The sequence below is a fragment of the Leptonychotes weddellii genome, chromosome 4 (assembly GCF_054177405.1).
Source record: "Leptonychotes weddellii isolate Sample4059 chromosome 4, ASM5417740v2, whole genome shotgun sequence".
Lineage (NCBI taxonomy): Eukaryota > Metazoa > Chordata > Mammalia > Carnivora > Phocidae > Leptonychotes > Leptonychotes weddellii.
Window position 1 is genome coordinate 3,111,978 of NC_138372.1, and position 18,721 is coordinate 3,130,698.

Sequence of the window (18,721 nt, forward strand, 5' to 3'; positions counted from 1 at the left end):
CCTGGGGGGCATTCTGAGCCGCTTAATTTCTCGTCGGTCAGATACACGGAGCCAAGGAGACTTGACTGTGGTTCTGATTTTTTGGCATATCCTCTGTTCGGATCTAAGCGAGATATCTGGTAGAAGACATTAAATGAGAGGAAGATGCATGGGAAAATATTGTTTAATCGTATTTTTATCTGGTTGGTATGAGATGATCTTCTGCATCTCGGCTTGGTGTTGCATAAAAGGGTTCATTTATATTCTGTAAGCTCTTGGGGAAAGGAAAACCAGGGCCTTTTCTGTTTTATGTGGAAAACTGAGATTTTATTTCAGATGGATGAGTTGATGGTAAAGACCCACCCAGAAAAAGACCCAAGAAGGCCCGCTGTACCATCCTTGGTCCTCTGCCTGTTGACCCCCAGATCCTCCTCATCTGCAAACGACCCTCACTGACACCACTCTGACACCTTCCCAAGACCTCCCTGGCATTCTCCTGCACCCAAGACAGTGGGAGGAGACATCAGGATGCTCCGGACTCCCCGCAAGCAAGCTAACTATTCTGATCATGTCAGGACTTGGATTAAAATATCAAGTTTGAGGACAGGGAAAGGATGGGCTTTATCAGCTTGCCATTTTTCTTCCTAAATAATCCTCACTAGATTTTAGTGACTTTTAACCCCTAGAGTTGGACGTGAGATCCTTCTTAAGCAAAGAGGAAGAAAAACGGATATAGAAAAACTAGAAAAACAGCAGAAACGTTCCCCAAAACCAAATGGGCAGCGAGATAGAAGTGGGTCTTCCTGTGTGTTAACATAAACCACAGATGAAGGGAAAGAAAGGAAGCCAAAGGAGGGACAAAACAAAAATGATAACTTTACAAATTGTAGCAAAGTGGAAAATACCGCGGCAGGGGCAGGTGGGTTGGAGTTGTCAAAGGGAATTACTTTCTGTTCTATATTAATGTTCTCTGTTCTTCCTCCCACGAATGACTAATCTTGTTTTTCGTGAGGACGCTTTTTCCAGTACACTCTGCTTTTGTTTGTTTTCTCTGTACGTATTGATAACTCCTCTGCTTTTATTGGGCCGTCTGTCCCTGGAAGGGCTGGGTTCATGGTGTGAACACAGGCAGCGTCCTCCAGCTGGAAGTGACCTCAGCATGGACTCTGCACAAAACAGCCATGTGACCAGGGCAGCTCATTCTGCCCCGTGAGTCTCAGTTTCCCTGATGCAAAGTGCAAGGGAGAAGGGCCCAGGAGCCTATTTCGCAAGCTCACCAGATGAAACTGTCAAAAGCTAACTTGGTTACACAAATGCGAAAAATGCATTTTTATGAACAAAGCGTTTGCTTTGTTTTTGCTCCTTTTTCCTAGGAAGGCATCTTGGTTCTTCCCTCTCTTGCAGTCTAGGGACACTCCCTAACCTATTGCTTAGGGGTGAGTTTCACTTCTGGGGATAGAGGGAGACCCTACCTAGAGCAGGCTGCACTCCATGCCTGGCATGCCCCTCTGAAGACCCTCAGATCTGCACTCAAAGCTTGCTTTTTCTCTCCTTAGACACATGTCTGCATGAGGCCCCAAAGAATGTCTGTTCACCCCTAAGTTCAATAAGTGAGTGACAAGTCAGAAAAGAATGTTGATCAAATGGTAAGACATGAGTCAGTTAGAGCAGACTGTCCACCCACTCGTCAGTAAATGCACTGGGTGGCTGACCCTGAGCACGTGCTCTCCTCCTGTCAGAGAGCTCCGAGTCCCACTCTCAAAAACCCAGGTAATGGTGCCAGGGGGTACCAGCATGTGTTCAAATACAGTAGTAGGATTGCCACTAAGACCCCAAGAGACCCGTGTAAGGAGACAGCCATTGGATGAAAGGTGTCTTAATTTGGGTCTACCCCCAAGGCAAAGCCTGGGGCAAGGGCTGGGTGCAGATGCCTCATTTGAGAGCAGACCCCAGGGAGCAGGGAGAGAAGACCCTCAGGAGGACAAGTCAACTTCAGTGTGCACTGTTGACATTGGGGCACTGGACGATTCGGCCAACCAGGAAGACCCACCTGAAATTCTGGAGGAGGAGGAAGGTCACCCATCACCTTTCACTGCTGGTCGATGAAGAGGGGCAGCCGCAGTATGGCCTCCTGCCCTCGCAGGCCTTGCCCGAGCAGGCAAGCACCCTGCTCCATCACAATGGAGAGAATGAGCTCAGCAAGCTCACAGGAATAGCAGGTTTTCTGGCTGGGACAGAGGCCTGGGTGGACAGCCTGGATGTCCGCGCTGCTCCTGACGGTTCTCACCCAGTGGGTGCCCAGGGGCCAGGGCTCAGCCCCCGTCTCACTCCTTCAGCACCAGTGTAAGTGATGCCTGTAGGCCCTCTCTCTGCTGGAAGAGCCCTGCAGCGTGCCACAGCGAGGCAGGGTCTCCCTCTGCCGACCTTCCTGCAGACGCAGGAAGCGTTCTCTCCAGGACCCATGTGCCGCCCAGGCGGCCGCTGCACATATCCCACTAGGCTCTGCTCATCTTTCTCATCCTTCCTTGTGTTCATCACAGACGAATTATCCTCACCACAGAACCCTTCAGCTAAAACCCCAGGCCTTCTGATGTGCTGAAACATTCCCCCTGCCCAAGCTTCAGCCCACACCTCTCGGTCACTGTTTGATGCAAACACAAATAACTCTGAAAAGGAGCAAAAAGGGAGAGAAGGTGCCAGGGTGAGTGGGAGGCCTCTGTGCCCAGACAGAGCCACCAGTGAGACCACGCTGAGCCTGTGGGTGGTGGAGCTACAGGGAACACAGGAATCAAGACAAGTGGCTGAGAGAGAAGGCGGGGGAGGGGGGAGGGAAAGGAAGGGAGGAAGGAGAGAGGGAGGGAGGGAGGAAAGGAGGGAAGGAGGGAGAAGGGTACAGGAAGAGAGAGAGAGAGGGAGGGAGGGACAGGAAGAGAGAGAAGGAGGGGGAAGGTGGGAGGGACAGGAAGGAGGGGAGGGAGAGAGGAAGGGAAGGAGGGAGGAGAGGGGTACAGGAAGAGGGCGGCCAGCAGACTGTTGCCATAGGACGAGCAGAGTAGCATCAGCGGGAAGTTGGGAGGAGCTCCTGGGGCACAGGACCCAGGACAGCCAGCTCGGGAGGCCTGGACTCCTGCACAGGGTTTCATGGACTGCAGACTTCACTGGGACTCTCTGTGTGAACTGCCCCCGCACGGGTCTGCAGGGCACCCCTGGCTTCTCCGTGCCACCTGCACCCTCTCCCGGCCGGGACCAGACCACAGAGTGGCCGTTTGGCCAGGACTCAGGTCATTTTCAGAATTCTAAGGCCCGCTGTGGTCTGGGGACCCAGGTGAAGGGAGAGGCAGGCTCCATGGCCACGACCACCAGTCGGCACACCTCAGACTGGCCTTGTTCCACCTTCTGTGGACGCCACCGCCATGGCGGGAGAACGGTCAAGACGAGCCATCGTTCTGACCAGTACGTCCCTGGATAACGAACAGAGAGGCTGGAACGATCGCTTCATGGAAAATTCCTTTCTGGCCTCAGGGTGCTCTCAGATGTGGGTTCCAGGTGGGGCTGTGAAGAATCTGATAACCTTGCTGATGCTCTGGAACAGCTCATTAAGGAAGGAACCTGAGCCTTTCCAGCGTCTTGCATAAGGTGAATGAATGAATGAATGAATGAACGGTCAGTACATGTGTTTAAAGTCAGGACACACTTCACACTTGATATAGACTGAATGTTTGTGTCCCCCTAAGATTCATGTTAAATCTTCACTCCCAATGTGATGATATTAAGAGGTGGGGCCTTTGTGATTAGGTCACAGGGGTGGAGCCCTCATGAGTGGGATTAATGCCCTTAGAAAAGGGGCCCTCAAGAGCCCCCTCGGCCCTCTGCCCAGTGAGGACACAGAGAGAAGGCGACTGTCTGCAAAGCAGCAAGTGGGTCTTCTCTGCAGACCGCGCATCTGCCAGCACTTTGACCCTGGACTTCCAGCCCCCGGAACGGCGACAGGTAAGAGTGTGAGTCTGTGCTGTTTTTATTACTGCAGCCCAAACAGGCTAAGACAGCATCCACACCAGATTTCAGCCCTTCTGCGTCCACTGCTTTAAAACGTGGAGGTGGCTGTTAGGATGGCCTGCACTTCTCCTTAGGGGATGGGGGATTCCATGTGAAACGCCATGATTTTCGGGTTTCACACACGAAAGGGAGCTCGCTCTCGTTTCGGCAGAGGTGAGCCCTATCCTGGGAAGCACACAGATGCATGTGGACCAGCCAGAGCCTCTTGAACCCAGGTATCCAAATGTCTTTGACTATAATCCATTTATCCAGTTACTCAACAAATGGGTATTTGTTGAGTGCCTACTATGTGTACTGGGGCATATCAGTGAGGAAAACAGGCTCGCAGAGCATTTTCCAGGGACGAGACAGACAACAGGCAAAACACATAATAGTAAGAAGAGTAGACGACAGTGTGAAGAAACCTAGAGCAGAGGGGGTGGGGCCGCACATCTCGGTCCCTGATTGGAGAAGACCTCTCGGGAAAGGCGACACGTGAGCAAGGACTTGGATGAGGTGGGGTGCCCTGGGGCTGTGCAGGGGGAGAACGTTCTAGGCACACTGCCGACACTCACTCCCTGTCTGGTGGGTGTTGTTGGGTGTCCCAGAAAGAGAAACCGGGTGGGGTTCCACCCCCAGATGCCCTGCCAGCTCCCAGGTTCCCACCACCCCGTGTCACAAAACTAGCCATCCCTCTCCAACTCTGCATGTTGTGGGGGACAGCTCCTCCCAAGCACAAGGCTGTAGGCCCACACCTGAGACATTTCTGGGGAGTTGTGGGTATTCCTGGGGAGTTTTGTGTGGTTTCCATAACGAGCCCCCAAAAACAGGGGCTCTTAAACAACAAGAATTGGCTGTCTCCCAGTTCTGGGACCCAGAAGTCTGAAATCGAGGTGTTGGTGGGCCTGTGCGCCGTCCAAGGGCTCCAGGGGAGGATCTTCCTCTGCTGATGGCCCCAGGCTGTTCTTGGCTCACAGGCACATCCACGCCAGTCTCTTCCTCCATCTCCACGTGGCCAGCCCCGCCGTGAGTCTCTTCTTCAAAGGACACCAGTCATGTTGGATCAGGGTCCACCCTAACTTGACTTCATCCTAACTTGATGACACCTGCAAAGACCCTATTTCCAAATCCGGTCACCTTCCCAGGTACGAGGGGGCCAGGACGGAAGCATATCTTTCAGGAAAAACACAACAAGGTAGTGGAGGAAAGATAATTATTCTGTCGACCCACACGGAGACTCTATCATTGTGGTGGTTCATACCCTCACTGGAGTGAAGACAGGCCGCCTCTATGTGCCAGGTGAAGGTGCTACTGTCTAAGTGTGTTTCTTGTCACTCGGGGCTGTGTAGACACAGGTGTTCGGGTTGGGAGCAGCGTTGCCTGTTAATTACTGGCTGTCGTGATTTCTGTGGGGATACAATTACTCAGTTTTGTTCACTCCAAAACAGGAAGAATATGCTCCCGTCCAAGCTGGGTACTGCCACAGTCTCCTGGGTAAGCCGGGATGTCTCCTGGCTTCTGGTCTCTCATTTCTGGTATCCAATTTTCTAATGCTTTTGGTCGGCGATTCCCTGTGGTTGAATCCTTCTGGCTTCGTCTTTATTAAAAGTCTTTAGATGTTGAATTTAATCTCATTTTGGTATTCATGGGGAACATACTCAGAGTTTTGCTGAGCTTTGTTTCTCCAAAGGACTGAGAAAATTAACTCACGTGAACAACTGTGCCGCGCTTCTCCTTCATCATACATTCCTTCCGTACTCAGAAACCTCTAGGTTTTGTGTCTTTTGAAACAATAACCAAAGAACAATACATTTCCACTTGGGGTTGCTGTCTTGGACAGATGGCTCAGCACTTTCTCATTTAGCGAAAGAACAATGACGTGGGATATTTTTCCTTCCCTACCAAAGCTTGTTGTCGTTACATTTAATTAACTATTCTGCTTTTAGTCAGTAAATCAAGCAACAAATTCCCTGGTTATTAAAGGTGAATGCAAGGACTTGTGGGTAAAACCTCATGCCTCAAATTTCACTAAGCTGCTAAATCCAACCTTGGGCTTAATGAAAAGAGGGAAGACCAGGAGTCAGGAGACCTGATTGCCGTGCTGATTCTACCATTTCATCGCTGGGTGACCTTGGGGGAGCCCTATAACTTCTCTGGGTCCTCCTTCCTCACCTGCAAAATCAGGATCATGCTATCTGCTCTCTACTTAATTCACAGAGTTGTTGGGGGAAGACAGTGAGGAAATTAATGTAAAGCCACCCTGGAAAAGATAAGGCATTCTAACAGACCAGGAGTCAGGAGACCTGATTGCCATGCTGATTCTACCATTTCATCGCTGGGTGACCTTGGGGGAGCCCTGTAACTTCTCTGGGTCCTCCTTCCTCGCCTGCAAAATCAGGATCATGCTACCTGCTCTCTACTTAATTCACAGAGTTGTTGGGGGAAGACAATGAGGAAATTAATGTAAAGCCACCCTGGAAAAGATAAGGCGTTCTAACAGAAGTATTTTATTTTAGCCCTATACATCTCCCCTGAACTCATTAGCTGCGAGTCAAGGGCACAGATGCCAAACCAGGCCAGAAATTATCTGGTGATGACTCCTGAAGATCATGAAACGTATTTCTTTGTGTCTTTAGCACGACCTTCAAAAGTTTTCCTGGTAACTGAGGACAAGAGAATTCTACAGAGCCATGCCCTTGCCTGGGTAGGCTTACAGGCCATTTTAAGAAAGTCTTAATGCAGCTGTTGTATTTTAAAAAGACAAACCTTCCTGGCCAGGATGATCAAACATTCTTCCAAATGCCGAGGCTCCAGATGGAATAAACGCAAGCAGGGGCCAGGTCAAAGATGCTGGAATGATAGGGGACCATGCCCTGGGAGGTGTGAAATCACTTGTCTAGACTATGGCTCTTAGTCTCGAGAGATGCATCTGAGAAGCTGACCTACTCCTTCACTGCACAGGACATTATTAGAAAAAGACTGATTCTCCACATACCACCTCCATCTAACCTGATACGCCTGTCCAGGGCCTTGGGGGGCTCAGAGGCAGGGAGAACAATTGTTTTCCCCCTGGGAAGGCAGGCAGACACGTCTGCCACTGAGACCTGGCAGTCAGTCGCAGTGTTTACTGAGGATGGGGAGGGAAGCAAACGCATCCTGATGTCCCAGGGGTCTGGAGCTGGAAGGCATGGTGGAGATTAACCATCAAGCTCACCGACTTGCCAACTGTTTGCTTTTATGGTGGAGCCGTTTGTTTCCGTTGATGCTCTTTTCCCCTCAAATGAAATCTTACACGGAAGGTATGTTTGGAAAGAGATCAAGTCCGGCCGCCCAGGTGGAGGATGGGAGGGCTGTCTCTCTCCCCTGCGATGTCTGGAATCTGATCTAACCCCTTATTTCCTGCAGATGAAGGAAGGGAGGCTTGGGGACAGGAGTGGACACTGGCTCTGGGTCCATGGACTCTCTTTCCAGTGCTCTTTGAACCCACCACAGTGAGTGTGCTGAATGCATCAGACACACCTCCCCTGTGTGATCTGGCCCATCACAGACACGCTACTTTCTGAAGGCATGCACATGTTCTGCCTTAATTTTCCTCCGTTCTAAGCTTAGCGATAACCTACCAGCTGCCATGCCAACAGATGAAAAGTTTCTCCTTTTTCTATAGTTTTTAAAGTATGCAAACACCAATGCAGAATACCCAACAGCACTGTTTTGGTGACAAGAGACACCAATTCAAACAGGCGTAAGCAAGAAAGGGTCATTTGATGGCTGTGTACCTGTACCGTCCAGGACTCAATCTACGATTTCAGGGTCCCATATCTCTCTTCCTGCATCCCTCCCTCCCTCCCTTCCTCTCCCCACTCCATCTCCCCTCACTATCTTTTTTCTGTCTCTCCCCATCTCTATTCTCCATTCCCCTCCATTTTGTTTTGTTCCCAGACAGACTCTTACCTCATGGTGGCAGAGTGGCTGCCAACAACTCCAGGCTTCCATCCTCGTAGCTCCAGAGAGGTTCCATCCTCCCAGTGATTTCTACAGAAACCCTGGACCCACCTTGATTGACACAGATCTGGCCACTGGCCCATCCCTAAGCCAAGTACTGTGGCCAAGGGGACTGGACCTGCTGTCCCACATGCTACCCCCATCACTGGGGTGAGGCTGACTCCAGCCAGAGCACGTGGAGGTCAAGGAGAAGGAGGATGGCCTCCAGGGAATGTGATTTTACTGTTATGAGGAAACGTTGAACAGGCAAACAGCAAAGTCTTGTATATTACAATCTATCTTCAGTGCTAAATTCTTAGGAAAATGTCAGGATATTGGAGAGATCGTTTATTTAAAGGAAACGAAAATGCAATGTTTAATTTTAAATGTAATCCTTCAAAGAATTAAATAAGAATCAAAAAGCCAAATTCCAGAGATGTTCATAATCACACTATTTAAATAGTAAAACAACTGCTTCACCACGGCTGGACATTTAGTTAAGTAAATCATGGTACATCCTCTTAATGCAACATTATGCAGCTTTTAAAGTGATAATTATGAAGACTGTAGCAACGGAGATAATGCCTCTGAGAGAAAGTAGAGTGAAAGCATAAAACAAATCTCATGTCTGCTGTGTTATACAGGTACCAAAACATTCAACGCTTCGGCAAATATTGGAAGGGGATATAGGAAAATGAGAAAACTTCCATTTGTTGGCCTGGCGAACTGGTGGGTGATTCTGTGTGTTATCAGTAACTTCAGTGAAAAAAAAAAAACAAACAGTATCAGATGAGTGAATCTGATACAAGGGGACCCTTTTCTTGGCTGGTGAGCTTGCTGGGAGTGTTCTGACAGGCTCCACTCTGTAGCTCCCCATTCCACCACCAGAAAGACAAGCTGGGATCCAGCACCTGTCAGTGTTAATGCATGAAGGCAGGTGGATCTGGAGGCTGGGCACAGAACAATGAGATGTTCTTAGATGTGGGTAGAACATGACTGTGGTGTGGGTGCCAGGTTCTGGCATGTCCCACCCCTACTTGTGTCCTTCCCAGAACCTCAGACTGTGACCGCATTTGGATATAATAGAGTCATTGCAGAGGTAATGAGTTAAGATGAGGTCATACTGGAGTAGGGTGGGTGCTAAATCCAATATGCCTGGTGTCCTTATGATAACAGGAGATGCTGATGCACAGGATTGAAGGTCATGGGATGACAGAGGCAGACACTGGAGTGACGCATCTATAAGCCAAAGAAGGCCAAGGTATGCTAGCTGCCACCAGAAGCTGCAAGTGGCAAGGAAGGATTCTTTCCTGGAAACTCCCAGGAAGCAAGACCCTGCCAACACCTTGATTTTTGACTTCTGGCCTCCAGAACTGGGAGAGAATAAAGTTCTGTTGTTCTAAGCCCCCAGTTTGTGGTTTTGTTATGGCAGCCCCAGGAATCCAGAGGGGTGGGGGCTGCTGTTGAATTTGCCAGAAGCCACTGGAGAGGGGCTCCAGCTTGGACCTCAGAAGGGAGCTGGCAAGGCAGAGCCTGGTGCTGGGAAAGCTGGGTCACTAAGCAGCTGAGCATGCAGGTGACCCAAGCCACAGGTGCATCTTCAGCCCTCGGTGCTCTGGGAGGACACCTCAAGCGACAGTCCCCTCCTGCATGTCTCAGCCCAAATCCACATGTTCAGGACACTTTCCTCAGCAGCCCCAGCTGATCTTCATCATAGCACCAAATGTGTTGTCAACTCAGTCCGCGCCCCCTGCCCCAGCACAGGCTTCACCAGCCCCCAAAAGCTACCTCCAAATACCTATAAATCTCGATAAAAATTGCCTACTGGTTCTGCAAAGGTAGCTTTGGGGCAGGTCCTAGACCTTTGCTTCAACCAGAAAGCCAACCCAAATCCCCTGTGCCAAGGTGTGGATTACTTCGCAAGCCCCCGATCAGCACTATGCACCAGTCCGTCTGGTTTCCAGGCTCTCTTGCTTCCTGTGAGGTCCTGTTCCTGGGGGCCGTGGGAGGAGGGAGAAGGCAAGCAAGGAGAGCAGTGTGCTCTGGTGTAGTCCCTGCAGCAGGGATGGGGGCAGCAACTACCAGCTAGTGTTGATTTGAGTCTCTGCTCTGGCAGCTCCTAGCACCAAAACCACAGAAGAGCAATCCTGCAGCTCTGGGTAATATTGTCTCCTTTTCCTTCCTTTTCCTCCTCCTGCCCATAAGGGAGGCAGCGGCTTTCAGAAGCTAGAAGGGCTCACCTTATGTTCTTCTTTCTGTACCTCAGGCCCTCCCAATATCTTTGCAACCAGTTTCTAAAAGACGAAATGCCAGTAATTCATTTTCATCTCTGGACACTGATCCACACTCCTGCATGGACATTCCAGAGTCCTAACTGTGCAGCTCCTGGCAAATGTCCTTCTCAGCCCTACCATGACTACATCATCTTGTCTACTTAGGTGCTTATTTATTTTATATCTTCCCCATTGAAAAGGAAGAGCCCAAAGTTAAGGACCTTCTCTGGCTTATTTGCGACCATATCCATGGACTCGTGGACAGACCCCATAAATGGGGTTTTTTTTAAGATTTTATTTATTTATTTATTTGAGAGAGAGAGAAAGAGTGAGAGAGAGCATGAGAGGGGAGAGGGTCAGGGGAAGAAGCAGACTCCCCACTGAGCCGGGAGCCTGATGTCGGACTCCATCCAGGGACTCCGGGATCATGACCTGAGCCGAAGGCAGTCGCTTAACCAACTGAGCCACCCAGATGCCCCATCCCATAAATTGGTGTTCTTGGGGAAACTGACCAAGAGGAGGGAGACAAATGCCTATCATTCATTGAGCTGATGCTTTCATTTGTGGAGGGTGCTTGCCCCCAGCCCTTCTTTAAGTACCTGCCCATCCATCCAATTCCTTCACTCATCCACACATGGCAGCTGTGTCAGCCCCCTGTGAGGACCCCACTGTCTAACAAGACACGGGCCCAGCCCAGAGGAAGCTGGCTAGCTGACCAGGGAAATGGACAGGCAGGGCAGAAACCCAGGGACACACCCACGCCCACCCTCCTTCCTGGAGTCAGGTGCAACAGGAGCATCGAGGAGGTGCTCAGTCACCCTGAGCCATGGAGGCAGAGCTGAAGCAGACAAGAGGGGGTGGGGGTGTGAGGAAGAGGAAAAGCATTCCCTAGAAGAGAGGCTCTAGGGCCCCCAGAGTCCAACGCCTGTCTTAGCCCCATCCCTGTTGGGGGATCCATTCCAGCTGCAGACAGGATGAGTCTGAGGTGCTCCCGCCTCCACTGTGAGACTCAGCTTGGCTTCCCTGACAACCTTGTCCCCTTCTGGTAAGCATGCTTGTCCATTCATAAAAATGCATTTATGGGATGGGGCGTCTGGGTGGCTCAGTTGGTTAAGCGACTGCCTTCGGCTCAGGTCATGATCCCGGAGTCCCAGGATGGAGTCCCACATCAGGTTCCCAGCTCAGTAGGGAATCTGCTTCTTCCCCTGACCCTCTCCCCCCTCATGCTCTCTCTCACTCTCTCTCTCTCTCAAAGAAGTGTCCATCATCCTACTGGAAAGATGACAAGATCAGCTACCTTGCCTAAAGCCACACAGTGGAGCCGAAACCCAGATTTAACCCAGGAGTGCCAACTTCAAGGGCCCCCTCTTGTTCCTTTGTCTCCCGAGGTGCCATCTGACTGGTCAAGTGGGTCATCCTCATCCTTGTTTCCACTGATGTGGGGTAGCTGAGCCCCTGGGTGTGGGGCCAGACTGTCTGGGCTCAAACCCTGCCCTGGCCATTCCCAGAATTCAGAGCCCTGGACATGTTGCTGGACCTTTCTGAGCTCACTTCCCTCATCCATAGAAGGGGATTCAAATGGCACCTGCTTCATGGGATTGTTGCAAGGATTAAGTAATGTAGGGTAAGGAGGGTGCCTGGTGCCTGGTGTACAGCCCATGATCAGCACGGGTTCTTAATCACAAAATGCACAAAATGCATTCCTCCTCATCGGCAATTGCCTTGTGTTCTTCAAGATCCAGCTCAAGTGAGGAGGGAGAAGAGAGGATAAAGCAGCCTCTCCAGGTCAGAAGCTGTTCCTTTCTTGCTTAGTAATGCCCCAAATCGGTTCCAAGTGCCAGTCCTTAAAAGCCTGAGCTCTTGCCCCAGCCACTGTGCTGCCCTCTGAAAAATAACATGAGCTGCATATATAATTTTACATTTTCTAACAACCACATTACAAAAATTGTAAAAGAAAAACAGATAAAATTATTTTTTCATTTTTATATTATTTTATATTACATTATAACATTTAACCCAATGCATCAAAAAACAAGATCATTTCAACAGATAAGCAAGAGAAAAATTATTAATGAAATATCTCACATCCTTTTTCTTTTTTGGTACTAAGTCTTTGAAATCCAGTGGGTATCTGACACAGCCATCTAAATTAGAACAAGCACATCCAAAGTACTCAATGGCCACATGTGGCTCATGGCCACCATATTGGATAAGACAGCTTTGGAGGCATAATCAACCTATTTTCAACCAAGCCAGAAGTATTGGAATCCTACAGCTACCTGAGAACCAGATGTGGGTATTTTGTGTCTAAGAGGCAGATGGGACAGTGTCATCCACGCAAAACCAGCCCCAGCCATGGCATGGACAGTGGCCTTTCCACCAGGGGCTGAAGGTTGGGTGTGCCCTTCTGGAGAGGAGGGGCAGCCTGACCATGATGCCACTGCCTTAAGACTAAAGTAGAGCCAATTCCTTGGTCCTCCTTCACTGCAGCTGCAACCACTGGAAGCCTCTGGGAGCTGAGTTCTCCGCTATAGTCAAAAGTAACTCCATGTCAAACTCTGTACTGATGGAGAAGCCTTTGGGATATGAGTTCCTCAGGAAACTCCACAAAAGCCAAGTCAAGATACACTTTGGAACTGGATAGGCTTGGGTGGCAGGAGCCATGTTCCTGAAACCTCAAGTGAATTCTTGCCCCTTTGGGGCCAGCCTGCTGCATACACATCACAGAACCCTTGGTCTCTGGGTGGCAAAGATCCCTTGAGACCTTCCTGGCTGATCCCCTGGGGACCGGACCAGGGAGCCTGAATGGGCAAAGCCACAGCAGGTGAATGCCAGACCAGACTTAGCTCCACCTCCCTGAGCTGACAGAAGGAGGCTCAGCACAGAAGGAAAGCTCTCATGTTGGCATCAGGCAGCCCTGGGATCGAATCCCAGGCTTTCCACTAACCAGCACATGACCTTGGGCACTTTGGTCTCTGCGCTCCTCATTTTCTCAAACACAAAATGCTGTAGACAGCATCAACATTTCAAGGAGGATCCTGAGGGTGAAGTGAGCTGCAGCTAAAAGCACCCAGCACGGTGAGCAGCCCATAGTAAGCACTCACTATAGGACACCTGATACTTTGTGAGCATTTGAGAGCCCATGGAGCATGGCATTAAAACACAAACCCTACAGTTAAACTAAGTTCAAATCCCCATTCTGTCATTTACAGCTCTGACCCTTGGGACAAACCACTCGACCTCTCTGAGTTTCCATTTGTGTCTGTAAAATGGGAATAGGGTGTCTCCCCATAAGGGGATTCAGTCAACATATATAAACGTGCTCATAATGTTGGCTGGCACCTGATAAGAACCACGTGTCAGGTAATACCGTGTCATTGTCATTATCACCATGGTTATGAAATGGAATGTTAGCTCACTGGGTTCTATTCTTCATTTTAGACAGCAATAACTGAGACCCGGAGAAGGTGTCTCAGTTATTGACACCTTCAGGGTCCCAACTAGCTAGTGAGTGGCACAATGCAGGCTTGGGCCCCAGTCTTGTGATGCCTAGATCACAACCATCCTCACAGTAGCATGTGAATTCCAAAGCATTGCTGTCCTAGGCACAACAAAGGGGCAGGAACAGCTAGCTACAGCAGCAGCCCTACTTCTTTGAGCCTGGGGATACATGCAACAGCCCTCAGGGCAGGTCTCTGTCTTACTAAACAACCAGTCCTCTAGTTGGCTTACATATATTTCCCTTTCCTTCCTTAGAATGGACTGAATTCAGTGAAGTTCAATCGAGATACAAATTTACTTTTCTTCCCACCAATGTCTTTCAACTGTGCTGGACTAGAGCTCCCTGGTCCAACCCTGAATGATAGCGTGGGTGCATCCGCAGGCTTTTCTAGGCATTTTCAGGTACTGGAATGGCTACCCCTTAGCATATATGATGCTTTTATGCAAATTTTTAAAGGTCCTTTATGGATGGATGCGTTATACAGAGGGTGCCTCTCCCTCTGAGTTGATGCAGCACACTTGCTAGGATGCAAATCTTGGGTAACAGAGCTAAGCATGGGTTTAAGCATCTACTAGTCCATTGTGTCAGATACCTTTGTGCAGTGCACAACTTGATTACCCTAAGAGTAGTCTCACTCCAGGTAGATAAAAAATCAATATCCAGTTTCAATCAAACTTCACTTCATCATCCACTTTGACCTTTGTTCTCTCCCTAATTTCTGGCCAGACCATGGATTCAGCTGATCATAAAGGAGTGGGAAGCATGGTCTGTAATATCTCTTAATAGCTACTTCTCAGGCTCCTCTGGGCTGGGTAGGGATTGAAGATAGCCTTAAAGTGTAAACTCTTACTTGATTGGGGCTGCTGTGATGTGGCCATAATTGGGGACTGTTTGTTACTGCAGTACAACCAGGGCTGGCCTGACTAATTCAGTCTCTTGATGAAAACATCTTGCTCTTTCTGAGCTCCTCACAGCCATGGTCCACCAGGATTGGCTCACTCAGGTGGGCAGCTCTTTTGGACCAGGCCTTCTCAAGACCCTTCAGGTCTGGCTATACTCACAACAATCACTAAGTTCATGGGGAAGTTAGGTAACTTGAACTCCCTCCCCCAAATTCTGGAAATGCAGGCTTCCCCCCTTCTCTTCATGGTCACAGGCAATCCAGCCAGACCCCCCCGCCATGCTTTACCAAAATCCAGGACTCAGATTTGATCCTCCCAAGTGCTGTCTCATCACCAGTGGCTGTGGTGCCAGCAGCCCCAGAGGCCAATGGCTCTGGGGCACAGGGATGGGTTTCTTATGGACAGGCATGCCCCCTACTCACAAAGCAGTTTTCATGAAACCTCCCTGCCTTGGATTCTATACCCTGGCCCAGGAAGATAATGGAACCAGGTGGCCCCTCCTCTCCAGTCAATCTCTTTTGAGCTTCTTATCTTCTCTTATGTATGCCAGAGGTGGGTGACAACTCACAGAACCAGTTTCACCATCTTTTAGAAAGCTCTGCATGTGGGAAACAAACTGAGGGTTGCTGGAGTGGGGGGTGGGGTGGGAGGGATGGGGTGACTGGGTGATAGACACTGGGGAGGGTATGTGCTCTGGTAAGTGCTGTGAATTGTGCAAGACTGTTAATCTCAGATCTGTACCTCTGAAACAAATAATGCAATATATGTTAAGAAAAAAAAAAAAGAAGAAGAAGAAGAAGAAGGTAGCAGGAGGGGAAGAATGAAGGGGGGGAAATCGGAGGGGTAGACGAACCATGAGAGACGATGGACTCTGAAAAACAAACTGAGGGTTCTAGAGGGGAGGGGGGTGGGAGGATGGGTTAGCCTGGTGGTGGGTATTGAGGAGGACACATTCTGCATGGAGCACTGGGTGTTATGCACAAACAATGAATCATGGAACACTACATCTAAAACTAATGATGTAATGTATGGGGATTAACATAAGAATAAAAAAAAAAGAAAGCTCTGCATGTGTAGTGTGGCCTCATGTTGTCTTTGAAACTAGGGGTAGGTGTCCTCTATTGATCTCAATTGTGGGGCCTCCACTGTGACTCCAAGACCACGGGAAAAGTCTCACCAACACCAATGTCCTGTTACCCATTGTGTTATTGCTTCTAGTCTGTTTTGGAATTTAAACTACTAATATCATGTTCTATGTAAGAGGAACCAAGGCTTTTCACCAGTTTGATTCAGCCTGAAAGACAAGAGGTGATGTCCCCTCCAATGAACTGATGATCACCATTATCATGTCTATAACACCAGTATGACAATATCATCAAGAGTTCTGAGCTGCCACTTGTTAAGAAGGTGCCAGATGGAGGCTGCTACTTTGGTCAAAGCCAGGACCATGTTCTTGCTGCCCCAGGTCTCAACATGCTATATTCTATTCTCTTTTTCTTAGCCATGAGAAATGTCTCCATGTGTGTGCCTCTTATTCTTTATGTATTTCCTGTGTCCCCCCACCTTTGATCAGCTTTCCTTCACTGGATCTCTCTGCCTCTCTCTGTATGTGTGTGAGCATGTGTGCCTGTTTTTTTCTTAAAATATGGAAAAAAAGAAATGTTCCTAAGAACACTCAAACAATCTAACCTAAATCATGAGGAGGTCGGACTAGATAATTGATAATAATGTGGTGATGATGGGATAATGGTGGTGATGATGGTGATGATGGTGGTGGTGATGGTGATGATGGTGATGATAGTGATGATGATGGTGATGATGGTGGTGGTGATGATGATGGTGGTGATGATGGTGGTGATGACGATGATGGTGGTGACGATGGTGATGGTGATAATGATGGTGGTGATAATGGTGATGATGGTGATGAAGGTGATGATGATGATGGTGGTGGTGATGGTGATGATCATGATGATGGTGGTGAGGGTGGTGGTAGTGATGATGATGATGATGATGATGGTTATGGTGATCATGGTGGTGATGGTGATGATGGTGGTGATGATGATGATGGTGGTGATGCTGATGGTGGTGATGATGATGGTGATGATGGTGGTGATGATGATGGTGATGATAATCATGATGGTGATGGTGGTGATGATGATGGTGATTGTAATGGTGGAGGCAGCAGCAGTGGTGGTGGTATTGATGATGTAGCAAACATCTGTGCAGAGCTTGCTGTGTGTCACTTGGTGCTAAACCCTTCCCAAGCACCACTTCCTTCACCTCTTGAGACTGACACTATGATTAGCCCTACTTCAGAGCTGAGGAAGTCGTTAGGAAACCTTCCCGAGGTCGTGCAGCCAATACCAAGCACTGAAAATCTCTGAAATTCTTTAGCTTTGTGGAAGAAAGTAGGAAAAAACCCTGAATTCCCTTTTAAGGATTCTTGGGACTCAGATAAGAACACCTACCCCTGGGATGTGTTGGTCAGTGTCAACAAGGAATTCCCAATAGGGATCACAGGTGGCAAAGGAAGAGCAGGTGACTAGAGAGGAGTAAGAGAGGTAAGAACTCTGGGAAGCTGGCACAAAGGTAGAACAGAAGGAGCCCAGCTGCTGGGGGGAGGCAGATGGGACCATCAGCCTCCCTGCAGGGGACTTGGCCTTTTTCGAACATTTTTTGCAAATTCTTCCTGCACAGGTCACATCCAGCTGGCAGCATAGGCTGCTAACAAGGACGGCAGCCTCACAGAGGGGCCCTCTGAGGAGTCACTGCCCGACCAGGTAATTTCATTCTGTCATTAGCCACCGTACTTTATTGGATTAAGAGCATCCAGCAAAGCCCACAGCTCTACGCTCTGACTGGACAATTTCGCACACCCAGAAGTGGGAGACAGAAAGTGGTGAGCTCCCGCTGTTCCGAGCTGCCATCCCTACCCCTAGTCAATGGAGTCCCAGTCCCAGGCATCCCTAAGTGGATTTAAGCACTTGACAATAGACTGCTCTCCCCGTCACTAAAACATCATACCCAATGTGGTCAGGAGACGGACTGCAAGCCAATAAACCAACAACTCCAAAGTCAGCAAGATCACAATTTGAAAATTATAACATCCTCCCCACTCTGTCTATTTCATAGACTTCAAATTGATCTGTCTAATCTCTTATCTGTAACTATGAAGTTGTATTTCCCTCTTAATAGGCCTACAAATGTTATAGATGAACAGTTCAATAGCAGGCAGAGTGGGAAGCCACAGGCATACTGAAAAGGGATATTAGCTCCTCACACCGGCAGCCAGTGCTGCCAGACCCCCTCCGTGCCCAGAATCTCAATCAGCTCTGCCTCCATCTGGCCAAATGGCTGTAGATACACAGCCCACCCACCCCAGAGAAGAAAGCATGTGTGTGTGTGTGTGTGTTGCCTTGGAGGGGTGTTCAAACAGGGTGAGGGGTGGGAGGGATGGGGCTCTCCACACCTGGGCTCCTTCCCCGAGGAGTTACCTCTTAGCAGTCAGGTCCCTCCCAGCCCTATTCCCTTTCTGTTGTCAGGAAACTGAGCTGATCTCCCTCTGCCTTAAGTCTTCCATGGCTCCACTGACTTGAGGATATAGCCCAAGCCCTGAATTTAATTGTGTTCAAGAACTCTTGTTATTTTCCTCTCACTTCCTATCACATATACATCATGCCCTGCCCCTTGCTCAGACTCTTTCACTGCTATTCCCTGCTTCTGTCCTATCCATCACTTCCTGGGATGCCCTCTCCCCTCCTTTCTTTACCTGGATGACTCCACCTGACCTCTTTACCTCCAAAGCCAATGGGGGCAACAATGTAGGAAGGCTTCCTGAACCATGGGCACCCACAACTCTAGTGGGTTGGGTGGGAGCTCCCAAAAAGATATGTGAATCTGGAAAGCTGGGGTGGCAATCCTTATATCAGATAAATTAGATTTTAAACCAAAGACTGTAATAAGAGATGAGGAAGGACACTATATCATACTTAAAGGATCTATCCAACAAGAAGATCTAACAATTGTAAATATCTATGCCCCTAACATGG

At 49.1% G+C, this 18,721-nt stretch overlaps 1 long non-coding RNA gene across 1 annotated transcript; it reads left to right on the top strand.

The window, feature by feature from the left end:
• Positions 1–3,016: 3,016 nt before the first annotated feature.
• On the top strand, positions 3,017–9,940 carry LOC145721174 (uncharacterized). The gene is made up of 4 exons (XR_014144650.1): positions 3,017–3,615; positions 3,775–3,969; positions 7,420–7,505; positions 9,172–9,940. It is a non-coding gene; the product is annotated as an uncharacterized LOC145721174 (long non-coding RNA).
• Positions 9,941–18,721: the final 8,781 nt, after the last annotated feature.